The sequence below is a fragment of the Schistocerca serialis genome, chromosome 10 (assembly GCF_023864345.2).
Source record: "Schistocerca serialis cubense isolate TAMUIC-IGC-003099 chromosome 10, iqSchSeri2.2, whole genome shotgun sequence".
NCBI lineage: Eukaryota > Metazoa > Arthropoda > Insecta > Orthoptera > Acrididae > Schistocerca > Schistocerca serialis.
In genome coordinates, this window is record NC_064647.1 from 34,567,815 (window position 1) to 34,583,525 (window position 15,711).

General features: G+C 43.2%; 1 protein-coding gene and 1 pseudogene across 1 annotated transcript in view; both read left to right on the forward strand.

Annotated features, from left to right (window-relative positions):
• The window catches only part of LOC126424766 (esterase FE4-like), a 189,915-nt gene that overhangs the window by 47,427 nt on the left and 126,777 nt on the right, over positions 1 to 15,711 (forward strand). The gene's annotated exons all lie outside the window — the stretch shown is intronic.
• On the forward strand, positions 14,419 to 14,536 carry LOC126425334 (5S ribosomal RNA; annotated as a pseudogene).

Sequence of the window (15,711 nt, forward strand, 5' to 3'; positions counted from 1 at the left end):
TTATTCTGCCTACGTAGGATGGAGGCAGTGACATATTTCACATTTAGAAGAGGAAGTTGGTGACTGGAATTTCGTGTAAATATCTCGCCATAACAAAAAGAGTCTTTGTTAAAAAACAAGAGAAAAAGACCATATAAACATATGTCCGAAAATCCTTCGTTTTTGAGTTATTAATGAAATCTTAAGTTGAATGCCTTTCCAGGTACAGCCCACCTCATCTTACCTATGCACCTGTTTGCCTCAACATATGATGCTTTGTTGCCAGGGAGACTTGTTTGCATTCGGCATTCGTGTATCTTCAACGTGTCTATTGAGTACATGGATTTATACGAGGATTTATCCAGAAGTATGGTTCGCGTCATTTTCACAAACAGATTGCAGACGAGAGGACAGGTAGGAGACGAGATACTGGCAGAAGTAAAGCTGTGAGTACCGGGCATGAGTCGTGCTTCGGTAGCTCAGTTGGTAGACCACTTGCCCGCGAAAGGCAAAGGTCCCGAGTTCGAGTCTCGGTCCGGCACACAGTTTTAATCTGCCAGGAAGTTTCAGATTGTTTATTCTCCTATAAAGTCACATCGTTGGAAAGAAGAAAGTTAGCTATGGTTTTCTACATAATCGCCATCTTTTTCTATGGATTTTTGTAGACGGTGATACAATTTCTGTACCTCCATGTTGTAGAAGTCCGCCGCTAACCCGTTGAGGAATTGTTTCACCCCTTCTTTGACTTTGTCGGCGCTGCGGAAGCGTTGGCCACCCTTGCGTTCCTTTAACTTAGGGAACAAGTGATAATCACTAGGTACGAGGTACGGACTGTAAGGTGGGTGGGGCATGGCAGTCCAACCAAAGTTTGTCAAAAGTGCTTGGACCTCCTTCTGACTGGCGCTAAACTCCCTGTACCATTCCAGTCGTGTTGAAGCGACAAACACTTGTTGCCATACACTTGTGGCAACTGGCGATGAATATCCGCGGGTGGAGTCCATTCTGCGTGCAAAAAACCGAATTACGGAACGAATCTCGCAGTTTGCGGGATCACCAATGGGCACCTCCATCGCGGACGGCTGCTGAGCCAATAATGAGCGGCGCAGCGAAGCGCGGTCAGGCGGAATCGAGAGCAGCGCACAGTGCGTCGACGCACTTTCCCGTGCAGCTGGACTCGTAACACGACGCCCTGTAGCTGCACTAAAAGCATTATTCAACATGGTGGCGTTGCTGTCAGGGTCCCTCTGAGCCATAATCCGTAGGTAGGTCATCCAGTCCAGTAGGAGCCCTTGGGCGGCCTGAGCCTGGCATGTCATCGACAGTTCATGTCTCTCGGTATCTCCTCCATGTCCGAACAACATCGCTTTGGTTCACTCCGAGACGCCTGGACACTTCCCTTGCTGAGAGCCCTTCTTGGTACAAAGCAACAACGCGGACGTGATCGAACCGTGGTATTGACCGTCTAGGCATGGTTGAACTACTGACAACAGGAGCCGTGTACCTCCTTCCTGGTGGAATGACTGGAACTGATCGGGTGACGGACCCCCCTCCGTCTTAGGCGCTGCTCATAGATGGTTATTTACATCTTTGGGCGGTTTTAGTGACATCTCTGAACAGTCAAAGGGACTGTGTCTGTGACAGAATATCTAATACAGGAGTTCTGGGAACCGCGGTGATGCAAAAACTTTTTTGTGAGCGCTAGAAAACGATATAGTACAGTCAAACCCATTAAAAGAGCGCTCTGGTGGCTTTGCAGCGCTGCAGACCTGCACGGTGGTCACGAGATACTCGACTGCTGACGTAATTCAGGCAGTCAGGTAGTGGGTATGTGCGAGTCGACAGTATGGAGTTAGCAGCAGCAGGATTGGACAAGGTGCAGAGGCGACTGGAAAACACTAAAGAGATACTCAGGTTCGAGGTAGCCACCACCACGCCGTGAAAGAAGTTGCCTGATTTGCCGGTATATCAACGCGGACAGTCCAAGGTGTCCACATGGTCGTAAAAAGATCATAACTGAAAGTGACGTCGCCTGGGAGAAACTGCTGCTGTCGGTGAATGCAGATGTATCTCAACAAGTTTCCAAGTGAAAATTACTTATAGACGGCTACTTTGCCAACACCACAGCCCCAAAGACTCGTAAATTTGCTCATTTTCAGTGGGCCGAACACAGAAGTTGGACAGTAGCTGATGGCAGGCGTGTAGTGCGATTCGACAATTTGAGGTGTTGTTCCTTTTCAAATTACATGATGCGTCACGTGCATTGGTGCGCCAAAGAAACGTTTAAAGTGCAATGCGTAGAGTGTTTATTTCAGGTCAGCGATGGTTGTGTGATGTTATGGGGTCTTTCGTCATGCCAATAACTTCACCTAGTTATTCAAGTATGTGTATGTGCCATACCCGAAGAAACCGATGTTTCTTTCGATATTCTCGGTGCGCAGCTTCCACCCTTTCTTCTACATCTTCATAATGAGTGTGCCAGGTCTTCCAAGATGACAACAGCTGTGCTCCCTGGGGTGGCTGCATATGATGCTAGTTTGGCCAACACTCAGACATCCTAATCGTACCTCCATAGGCCTGCTAAATCCCCATTCCTAATCATGTAGGGAAGTCCAGCACTATTTGCAACAGCAGGGCAATCAACAACTCTGGAGTTTGATAGCTCTACAGGATTCTATCATCCATGAGTGGTTCAGCTGTATGTGCCATACCTGAAAAAACAGATGGGCTCTCTTCATAGTTGAATTGAGGCCATTGCGAAAGCTACAGGGATGTTACGCGACATGTCTGCTGGTACTGAAAAGTTTTATTACCATTGTTCTCGTCTTCAACAAACTTTCCTCAGTGAACAAGGTATGGGGCTCTGTGTACCTCTGATGCTATCCTTCTTCGTCTACATCTACATAAACACCTTGCAAGCCGGCAGTTGGCGGATGGATCTTCTGGAACTATTTTCGATCAAGTGAGTGGCGTAGGAAAATAGTCCCGTTGTCGACACGGGTAGCGGGTCCCGGCGGCCGTTGGCTGAGACACGAGGAGGCTGTGTTTTGCTCCCTAGCAGCGTCCACGGTCGTACCGGAAACGTCTGATTTGTTTACACTTGCTGTGTTGAAGACATCCCGCATCTCTCTTCTGTCATGCGGGAAGTCGATGCCGCAGGCGGACGGGACGTACGCTGTATGTCCGGCAGAACAGAAAGGACTCCGTTATACGTTCATCAACTGTCTTAGCTTCGTTCTATCACGTCTTCTTTCTCCGTTACATTAGCGATTAGGGAGAAGTAACAGCTAAACATGGCGTGATGAACTGATAATCCAATCTCGCTCAGTGAAATAACGTCTTATAAGCAAACTAGTAGTGAAAAGTGACCTAACAGAGTGCTCACAACATTTGTACCTATCCCACATAACACAATGACGATGCGGTTGGACGCTGAAAAGACATCGCTTTACAGCTCCTCTTACTCTTTGTTGCTAGGCCAGTTGTAGTTTTGGAAAAAAATCTTAGGAATACTCAGGATATTTTCACGTAAACGGTGAAATGCCTCTGCAATTATTAATGAAAACTTTTATTTCCATTTCTTAGAACAAGGACAAGGCGTTCAGTATGTATTTACAGTAAATATCAGAACATTCATAATAAACATCAGGTTGTCCCCTAACACACAACGATTTAGATTTATAAATTTATAAATAATTTGAAACGACAGTAAAAGCGATTATCGCCGAGAGACTGAGGTAACCATTCATGATGAAAAAGAAGGGGTCTTATTGTCCCTCGTTCATCCGAGATACACACAGAAAGAATGCTGTCCTGTTGTTTACTATTCAGTATGGTAACTCAACGGTGGCAAAGGGGGGAGGCAGTACTGCCAAAAGCCGAAATCCCCCTAGCATACAGATACTCTTTCTGTTTGATGTTCTGACCTCCATGAAATGCATTGTGACAATATGTAGCAACATGAGAATGGCCAGCGAACAATAATTACTGATACCAGCTCAGAAAGCCGTCACAACGAACAACAGAGGACCCACTGAAAGGAAATCAGCCTGAGGCTTTTCACACGAAATATTGCAATAAAGGATCTTGTGGTGTACCTACTGTAAGACCTTTGGTACATACACCATCAGATTATTTGACTTGTCGCTCTAACGAAGTAGGCGAGTGTCAGTAATATGTCTCGTGGTCTTATCGTGGCGTGTTTATCTTCTGCCGTTAAGTCAGACGATAGAAATGCCACTTGCACGCTTAGAGTAGCAGATTGACGGTGACCAACTTTAAACAGAACTTGATTAATTTTCCCACACATTTATTAAAATAATAAAAAGGATAGACATTAGTTAATCTGATTCTGGATGCTGTTTACAATTGATAATCTGAAGTTCCTTTGGTCTTGGTACGTTAATCTTATTCTCACATATCTCTGATACTTGACAAAGTGTCTATTCATTTATCTTCATGGCTATGTACAGGAGTATGATAATCTTATTTGGCGCAGACTGAAACTTAACTATAGACTGGTACAGACCAATGTAGACTAGTGCAGACAAATGCAGACTAATGTAGACTGACTAATCGGAGGTCTGTACACTCGTTATAATACCTCGCGTGTTCAGGTATCACTGCGCGAGTGTGATCCGCGAGGAAAAAAGGTTCTATGTTAGCAGCAATCACATTAATACGCGGATCGGCGGAAGCAGAATTTGGTCCATCTCTAAGGCAGTGCCATCTCGTAGTGCGGAGACGGACGAGCGCTACGCCTGCGCTGTTGTGCTTAGCGGGGCGCGCTCTAGTGGGAAAGATGTGTACGCACTGACTATGTGGAACTATGTACACAACAGATCTCAAACAATATTCAATTACAAGAGATTGTCTGCCCCGATAGCTGAGTGGTCAGCGTGACGGATTGCCGTCCTTCAGGCCCGGGTGCGATTCCTGGCTGGGTCGGGAATTTTTTCCACTGAGGGACTGGGTGTTGTGTTGTCTTCATCATCATTTCATCCCCATCCAGCGCGCAGGTCGCCCAATGTGGCATCGAATATAATAAGACTTGCACCAAGGCGGCCGGACCTGCCCCGTAAAGGGCCTCCCGGCCAATGACGCCAAACGCTCGTTTCCATTTTCATTACAAGAGATTTACCAACTTACAACCGACTACTCAAAATGGCTCTGAGCACTATGCGACTTAACTTCTGAGGTCATCAGTCGCCTAGAACTTAGAACTAATTAAACCTAACTAACCTAAGGACATCACCCACATCCATACCCGAGGCAGGATTCGAACCTGCGACTGCAGCAGTCACGCGGTTCCTGACTGAAGCGCCTTTAACCGCACGGCCACACCGGCTGGCACAACCGACTACTGTGGCGATTAAAGCTCACCTCGCTTCATCATTCTAAGCATGTCAAAATACCGTCAAAATGAAATAAAAACGCCATACCTGCTGATTGTGAAGATTTACAATCTGATCACGTTGAAACAAAGTCTCATTCGTGAACAGTGCACTTTCACAAAAGTGAGGGTTGACACATTCTCGTATGAATCATTCACAGAAATGTACTCGCGCAGGAAAATTATCTGCTGACAATGCCTGCACGCGCTGTACATGGTATGGGTACGGCAGGTTATCCTGCAGCATTCTCCAGTCAGACACGTGGTCAACATACTTTGTTGCAGCTGCTTATCTTGCGCTGATACTAGAGGAAATTGCTCATTCAGTTGAGGTGTGCTGGCCCTTCTAGGCTTCCCCTAGTGGCGAGTAGCATGCTTAAACTCCCATGCACCCTAATATGGTGCTCTGGACATTTCGTGTAAGAAAATGCTTCCTGTAAGATTGGTACATTCATGAACCACCACTTGTGCACTCACAAAAAATTTTGAATTGTCCTTAGAACCAGAAATGCTTTTAACCAGTCCCTTGCTGAATTATCGACACACGTGCGAGCACTAACAATCCCCCCCCTTTTTTTTAACTTCTCACATATTGTGCATATACTACGACCAACAGAAACGTGTGCAGTAAAATTAAACTTAAATCGAAGAACTGGTGTCTATAAAATTTTATGACATGAGAATACAGGTACAGAAAACATCATTGAAGAACATAATAATACAGATAAAATTTGTAGTAATACAAGCTTTACAAAAGAATAGAAATAAACGTATACATCAGTGTTGCAGGAATTATGACATAAGTAAATAAATAAAAAAATGAGAAGAGCTTTCGAAACATTAACTTCACACATGAGCATTAAAACAGAACAGAATAAATAATGTCCAAACATCTGTACAAAGTAAATAACATATTATTAATGCAAATTACGAGGGCTGTCCAGAAAGTAAGTTACGATCGGTCGCGAAATGACTATGAAAATCCGATAAAGCTTTGCAAAGATGTGTTGGGCAGTGTCTCTAGTATGACTCTAGGTAGAAATATGTCGCTCTTATCATTCCTGAGCTCTTAGTGAGCGCGTAAAAATGTTGTAGAAAATAGTGTCTCCCGCCAAGTACGAGGGCCTGGTGAGAATTTTCCCATGAAGCTATGCAACCAACATTACATAACTGTCGTGCGGTTTCTTCTTCAAGACAATTCTCAGCCTCATTCTGCAGGGGCAATGAAGATGTTCCTGCATCGTTTCAATTGGAAATGTTTGGTTACCCACAATAAAGCCCGTAATTGTCTCCCACTGAGTTTCATCTCTGCTCAAACGAACCGCTGGCTATGAAGACAACATTTTGGCACAGACAACGAGCTTTAGGCCAGCGTAGAGAATTGGCGGAAAGCACTGGCGGCTGCCTTCTATGATGAGGGTATTGGAAAGTTGGTACAACGCTACGACGAATGTCTGAGTGAGAACGGCGACTACTTAGAGTAGTAGCTGAAAGGTGTAGCTAACTGTTACAAATTAAACATTTCTGATTTTCAGTGTGATTTTCATTTCGCGATCAGTCGTAACTTACTTTCTGGACAGCCCTCGTATATTTGAGGATAACAGCATTCCTCATCATAGTGAATGTAGCTTAGTATTAGAAAAATTCAACACAATAACTCTTATCAGCTAAACACATAAAGACAGGAAGAACACAAATACACAAGGGTACACAAACACATAACGGAATAAGACAAAAGGAAAGGAAAGTATTTTTTTTCAGTATGAGATTTGGTACTGCAGTCCAACGCAAATCTTCATTCCATAGATCTTTCCTCTTATTTCAACATTTGTTCCCATTTAAAAATCCTATCTAAGCATGCTTTCTGTAATTTATATGTTCACATATTTCTTACCTCATTATTTATTTTCCATTATCTTACCTCATCATTTATTTCCAAGAAAATCCTACCTAAACCTGTTGTCCCTAAACCCTACTTTTTTGTTCATATCTTCTTTCAAAATAATTACTCTTCATTGTACACTACTTTTTTGGCCAAACCTTTTTCTTATACCTTGTCAATGCATTTTTTCCAATTCATCACAACATCTGTTTGCCACGATCATTGTCATTATAAGGTAAGTAAAAAATTATCCCTAACATGGCAATAAAAAATTTGCAGACCCTTGTCCTTACAGCACATCTTCCTGAAAGTTTGCCCATAAATTTTTGTTACACGCTGTATGTATTGGGTGAGCCACATAAGATATAACACTTCTTTTATTTCATGAAACTTTAATCGTCTTATCTTCTCTGTCAGAAGAGGAACCGAAACTGGAATGGCTCTGTTAAACGGAACAACGTGATTTGGTACAGGCATTCTAGGGCTCTCGGAAAGGAGAGTGCAGTGATAAAACACTTGCTGATGCTGATGTTTGCGTTGAAACTTTTCGCAAAAAGTCCAACAAGGGGAAGGCCTCAGACACGGCCAACCGATTCGGCTCAAATTTGGCAGATCGCTTGTGTACAACCTAAAACGAAGGAATCTAAGATATTTTGGGTCAATACCCCTGCGTTTTTGAGAAAATCACCACTAAAAGTTATGACGAGCAATCGACTCAAAATTGGCGCGATCGATAGATAATTGTAAATAGAGCATTAATCATTATCAGGTATGGGGCCCGCAAACGCAAACCTTTCCAGAAACCGGAGAAAGAAACTTTTACAACTGCCGCTTCCGTACCCCCATGGTAAACGCTTTTCGCCGACAGCAGCGATAGTCGCCGGCACGGTAGCTCGGCGTGTTCGGTCAGAGGGTTAGCTGCCCTCTCTAATAAAAAACTGAGTTAACGGCTCAACACTGAACTTAAACGGGTGTCATGGGACATCCACACCGAACAAGTTAATCGAACAAAACAAGAACAATAAAAAAAAATAGCGCAGCGGCCAAGGTAACTGGCTGGGATTCGGAGAACCAGGGTTTGAATCTCGAAGAAACGTAGCGGATGTTCTTCTTTTCGTTTGTATTTTTCCATATCTCAATTGATAGGGATAGGAGGATTAATAAGATAAGTAAATCAATAAGGAATGATAATATTAAGGTAGGCAAATAAATTTCTCAAACGCCGAGAAACAGAACCATCAGCTTCCGGTAGTGCGTTGATAATGCATCTGTCTTGCAACACTTTTACAAACCAAAACACAACGTCGGTAACTTCCCTCTTGCCGTCGTCTGTGACAGGCTCCCAACTATATATTACAGCGTTAGTCGAAGGGTGTACATCCTCCATTATTCAGATTGTGCACCTGAAAGATATGACACAGCAAACAATAACTAGTTACTACCGCATAAACAGACGTGCTAATTACTACAAACTACATACAGTACTCGTCATATATTACTTAATGAAGAACATTGTATTCATTCACAAAACGTATTTCATTCGGCGCGTTAACGATGGAAAAACCACTCCATGTATCCGCGAGGTTCGCGGCAGCCTAATGACGGAAAACAACTCTTTCCGATTGACTTCTATAAGGCTCGTGCTGGACACCTTCACTCTTCCAGGTGCACAACTATGGTATGACGAAGAGACATACGGGACAACGTAACTCTCCCCGCGTGCATTCTGTCCCGTGCTTCGCTGTAAACAAGCGTCGCGCAGTAAATTAATTTGCCTACCTTATTATTATCATTTCTTATTGATTTACTTACTTTATTGAGCCTCCTATCCCTATCAACTGAGATATTGAAAGATACAAACGAAAAGAATAACATCCGCTCGGTTTTTTTGAGATTCCAACCCGGGTTTTTCGATTCCCAGCCAGTTACCTTGGCCGCTGCGCTATCGGCACTGTCGGTGAAATCGTTTACCACGTGGATACAGAAGCGGCAGTTGTAAAAGTTTCTCTCCTCGATTTCTGGAAAAGTTTGCGTTTGCGGGCCCCATACCTGATGATTAAAAATGCTCTATTTACAATTATCTATCGATCTCTTCAATTTTGAGTCGATTGCTCGTCATAACTTTTAGGGGCGATTTTCTCAAAATTGCGGGCGGGGGTGTTGACCCAAAATATCCTAGAGTCCTTCGTTTTAGGGAGCACACAAGCGACCTGCCGAATTTTAGCCGAATCGGTTGGCCGTGTCTCAGGCCTTCCCCTTGTAAGTAATGTACTATTTCATTGTAAACACTATCGAGAGGGGGCGCGGGGGAGGCATCTCCCAAAACAAGGCGTATGGACACTATAATATTACATATCGTTCACTATCACAAGCACAGTGGTTAGCACACTGGATTCAGATTCAGAAGGACGACCGTTCTACATCTTCATCTACATAGATACTCTATAAATCTCATTTAAGTGCCTGGCAGAGGGTTCATCGAACCACCTTTACAATTCTCTATTATTCCAATCTCGTATAGCGCGCGGAAAGAATGAACACCTATGTCTTTCCGTACGAGCTCTGATTTCCCTTATTTCCTATGTAGGTCGGTGTCAACAAAATATTTTCATATATGGAGGAGAAAGTTTATGATCGGAATTTCGTGAGAAGATTTCGTCGAACGAAAAACGCCTTTCTTTTAATGATGTCCGACTCAAATCCTGTATCATTTCTGTGACACTCTCTTCCATATTTCGCGATAATACAAAATGTGCGGTCCTTCTTTGAACTTTTTCGATGTCCTCCGTCAGTCCTATCTAGTAAGGATACCACACCGCGCAGAAGTATTCTAAAAGAGGACGGACAAGCGTAGTGTAGGCAGTCTCCTTAGTAGGTCTGCCAATAAAACGCACTCTTTGGTTAGCCTTCCCCACAACATTTTCTGTGTGTTCCTTCCAATTTAAGTTGTTCGTAATAGTAATACCTAGGTATTTGCTTGAATTTACGGCTTTTAGATTAGACTGATTTATCGTGTAACCGAAGCTTAACGAGTTCCTTTTAGCACTCATATGTATGGCTCACACTTTTGGCTATTTAGAGTCAGCTGCTACTTTTCGCACAATTCACATATTTTTTCTAAATTGTTTTTCTGGTTGTTTTGATCTTCTGATGACTCTATTAGTCGATAAACGACAGCGTCATTTGCAAACAACGGAAGACGTTTGCTCACATTGTCTCTCAAATCGTTTACGTAGATAAGGAACAGCAAAGGGCCTATGACACTACCTTGGGGAACGACAGAAATCACTTCTGTTTTACTCGATGACTTTCCGTCAGTTACTACGAACTGTGACGTCTCTGATAGGAAATCACAAATCCAGTCACATAATTGAGACGATATTCCATACGCACTCAATTTCACTACGAGCCGCTTGTGTTGTACAGTGCCAAAAAGCCTTCCGGAAATCTAGAAATACAGAATCGATCGGAAATCCGTTGTCAATAGCAATTAGCGCTTCATGAGAATAAAGAGCTTGTGTTTCACAAGAACGATGTTTTCTAAACCCACGTTGACTGTGTGTCAATAAACCGTTTCATTCGAGGTAATTCATATTGTTCGAACACAATATATGTTCTAAAATCCTGCTGCATATCGACGTTAACGATATGGGCCTGTAATTTAGTGGATTACTCCTACTACCTTCCTTGAATATTGGTGTGACCTGTGCAACTTTACAGTCTTTGGGTACGGATCTTTCGTTGAGCAAACGGTTGTATATGATTGTTAAGTATGGAGCTAATGCATCAGCATACTACGAAAGGAACCTAATCGGTATACACTCTGGACAAGAAGACTTGCTTTTCAAACCCTCGTCCGCCAATCCTACTATAGGTTTACCGTGATTTCCTTAAATCGCTTCGGGTTCCTCTGAAGGAGCACGACTGATTTCCTTTCATGTCCTTCCCTAATCCGAGCCTGTGCTCCGTCTCTAATGACGTCGTTGTCAACGGGGTGTTAAGCACTAATCTGCTCCACCTCCTTGCTATCAGAACGTTCGTCGATGAAAAAAGTAAATATCCCACGTTGAACTAACTATACTGGTGTTGTCAACTTTAATATACATTGAAACGCCAATGAAACTGGTATAGGCATGCATGCTGAAACACAGAGATATGTAGACAGGCGGAATACGGAGCTGCGGACAGCAACGTCTACGTAAAAAAATTTGGAAATTTGCGGTAAGGTCTTGTGGACCAAAGTGCTGAGGTCATCGGTCCCTAAGCTTACACACTACTTAATCTAACTTAAATTAACTAACGCGAAGGACGACACACACACCCATGCTCGAGGGAGGAGTCGAACCTCCGACGGGGAGAGCCGCACGGACCGTGACAAGACGCCTGAGACCGCGAAGCTACCCCGCTCGGTCGTCTACATAAGACGAGTGTCTGGCGCAGTTGTTAGATCGGTTACTGCGGCTAGAAGGCAGGTTATCAAGATTTATGTAAGTTTGAACGTTTTGTTACAATCGGTGCACAAGCGGTTGGACACAACATCTTTGACATACTAATAAAGTGGGAATTTTCCTATACGACCATTTCACGAGTGTACCATGAATACCAGGAATCCGGTAAAACATCGACATCGCTGCGGCCGGACCCTTAACATAGACAAATGTAATGTATTGCGAAAACATAGAAAGAAGGATCCTTTATTGTATGGTTATATCATAGCGGAACAAACACTGGTACCAATTACTTCTGTAAAATATCTGGAAGTATGCTTACGGAACGATTTGACGTGGAATGATCATTTAAAATTAATTGTTAGTAAGGCGGGTGCCAGGTTGAGATTCATTGGGAGAGTCCTTAGAAAATGTAGTCCATCAACAAAGGAGGTGGCTTACAAAACACTCGTTCGACCTATACTTGAGTATTGCTCATCAGTGTGGGAACCTCGTCGGCGCTAATGACCGTAGCAGTTTTACGCCCTAAAACCATAACAAAAAAAAGTGTTGGATCCGTACCAGGTCGGGTTGATGCAGGAGATAGAGAAGATCCAAAGAATAGCGGCGCGTTTCGTCACAGGGTTATTTGGTAAGCGTGACAGCGTTACGGAGATGTTTAGCAAACTCAAGTGGCAGACTCTGCGAGTGAGGCGCTCTGCATCGCGCTGTAGCTTGTTGTCCAGGTTTCGAGAGAGTGTGTTTCTGGATGAGGTATCGAATATATTGCTTCCCCCTACTTATACCTCCCGAGGAATCACGAATGTAAAATTAGAGAGATTCGAGCGCGCACGGAGGCTTTCCGTCAGTCGTTCTTCCCGCGAACCATACGCGACTAGAACAGGAAGGGGAGGTAATGACAGTGGCACGTAAAGTGCCCTCCACCACACACCATTGGGTGGCTTGCGGATTATAAATGTAGATGTAGATGTAAAAGATTCTGCAATAACGGGACCAACGACGACTGAAGAGAATCGTTGAGCGTGGCATAACCGCAACCCTTACGCAAATTGCTACAGATTTCAATGCTCGGCCATCAATAATGTCGGCGTGCGAACCATTCAACGAACCATCATCGATATGGGCTTTCGGAGCTGGAGGCCCACTCGTGTACCCTTGAGACTGCACGACACGTAACTGTAGGCATCTCCTGCGCCCATCAACACCGACATTGGACTGTTGATGACTAGAAAAGTACTGCCTGGTCGAACGACGCGTGGATGGACATGTTAGGGTATGCAGACAACCTCATGAATCCATGGACCCTGCATGTGAGCAGGGGAGTGTTCAAGGTAGTGGAGGCTCTGTGATGGTGCGGGGTGTGTACAGTTGGAGTCATATGGGACCCCTGATACGTTTAGATACGACTGTGACAGAGCTGACGTAAGCATCCTGTATGATCACCAGCACCCATTCATGTCTATTGTGCATTCCGATGGACTTGAGAAATTCCAGCAGGACAGTGCGACACCCCACACGTTCAGAATTGCTACAGAGTGACTCCAGGAACACTCTTCTCAGTTTAAACGCTTCCGCTGACCACCAATCTCCGCAGATATGAGCATATCTGTGATGCGTTGCAAAGTGTTGTTCAGAAGAGACCTCCAACTTCTCGTACTCTTACGGATTTATGGACAGTCCTGCAGGATTCATGGTGTCAATTCCTTTCTACACTACTTCAGACATTAGTCGAGTCCATCCCACGTCGTGTTACGACACTTCTGCGTGCTCGCGGGAGCCCTACACGATATTAGGCATGTGCACCAGTTTCTTTGGTTGTTAATGTAGTTTCATAAGGGTAGAATTATCATATTAGCAGATAAATGTTACTTACCTTGATATGACTTCCTCGTTGTCTAGTGTGTCTGTTCCTGTTTATTCTAATTTATGTGTCCAAGGGTTCTTGTTTCAGTAAAAATCGCTGGAACACTTCTGCTTTTTGATATCATCAGTATTTATTGGTAAATTCCTAACATTTTTTACAACACCACGTGTTAAGTAAATGCGTTGTGCAACATTTCAACACAACACAACGTACTTGATAGTTACATTGACCGATCTCGACAACAACTGAAACTATTATGGCGCGTTTGGTGGCAATGAGTATTACATACATAGCTGTCAGGTCATTCTAGAATAGGATGTAGTTCAAATGAATTTTATTATTATTGTCTTAATTGAAATTAGTTTTCAGCTGTAATTTACATAATGTTTTCTGGAAATAATTATTGATATAAAGATGTATGTCCCTAATAATTAAAAATGAAGGTTGAAAATTTTGATAAAGGTTGCAAATATTTATAAGGGTTGCAAATTTTGATAAAGGTAGCAAATTTGGACACTATCTTCATATAATTTTAGATTTAATTACCAATAGTAAAATTACAAAAACTGAAAATTAAAACAAATTTTGTTTGCATGAAAACTAAAGTATAACAATATTAGTTTCACTGTAAAGTGGTGTTCGTATCATTTAAGTTAAGAATTGTGATTACTAATCTTCGTGCATCAAGATCGATGTTTCTAAATGGATCGATGTGAAAAATAAAATTATATTACCAGAAAAATTTGGTGATCAAATATACAGGGTGGTTATGATTAAACTTTTGTTACGTGAGAGAGAGTGATAAACGAGTGATCGCAGGTCAAGGAAATTTTGTAGACACATTTGTAAGGACATTGGCAACGGCCTTGCCGCAGCGGACACACCGGTTCCCGTCAGATCATCGAAGTTAAGCGCTGCCGGGCGTGGTCGAACCTTGAATGGGTGACCATCTGGGCCGCCATGTGCTGTTGCCATTTTTCGTGGTGCACTCAGCCTCGTGATGCCAATTCAGGAGCTACTCGACCGAATAGTAGCGGCTCCGGTCAAAGAAAACCATCGTAACGACCGGGAGAGCGGTGTGCTGACCACACGCCCCTCCTATCCGCATCCGCATCCTCATCTGAGGATGACATGGCGGTCGAATGGTCCCAGTGGGCCACTTGTGGCCTGAAGACGGAGTGCTTTGTAAGGACATTCGAAGAGAAGTAACAAATAAACCATTGAAAGAAAGACATTTTAGTTTGCACATGAGAGGGTTACATTTATCAATTTCTACCATGCTTACGTTACAGGTTACTAACGTTGCTCAGTGAGATGACCATTTGCATCCACAACAGCTTGCACAGAAGCCTTTTAGTGTTAAAATTTGTGCATCATGGTCTGAAAGGCCATTCACCCTTTTACTAACAGAGTGCCCATCTAAGGATGAAGAATGAATAAAACTGTTGTCTATGGCTGCGCTACTGTTTCCCTGCACCCTAGATGCCTGCATCAGATCATATGAATTTAGGAGATCTACCAACATCCTTTTTCTTGCACAGTCATGTACAAAATTAATACTGAAGTCGCCACTTATAACTAATTCCTGGTTCTTTCTATAAAGTGAATCAAGAACCCTCTCTAGCTTGAACAGAAACGCTCTGAAGTCAGAGTTGGGGGACCTATAAAGAACAACATATAGAAGTTTAGTTTCACTAATTCCAACTGCCCCTGCACAACATTCAAATTTCTGTTCAGTGGAGTACCGTGATACTTCTATGGACTCAAACGGAATGCTGTTTTTTATGTACATGGCCACTCCCCAATTCCTCAAGGAACTCCTTGAAAAACAGCCAGCTAATCTGTATCCTGGTAAAAGAAGCCTCTGATTTGTCAAATTATTTTAGTGGCGCTCCGGTACACCAATAACCTCAGAGTCAACATCTATAAGCAATTCACTAACTTTATCTCTAATACCCCTTATATTTTGATGAAACATGCTAATTCCTTCTCTACTTGGAAACATGAGGTCCTCTGAGGGTGATTCCTTAGAGAGACTTCCTTTAAGCAGGTATACCTATCAGCTGACTTCAATGTAAAAAAGGTGCAGCTCTAATACTAAGAATATATAATTCAACTCAAGTGAAGCCAAAATTTATGGTGTGTCGGA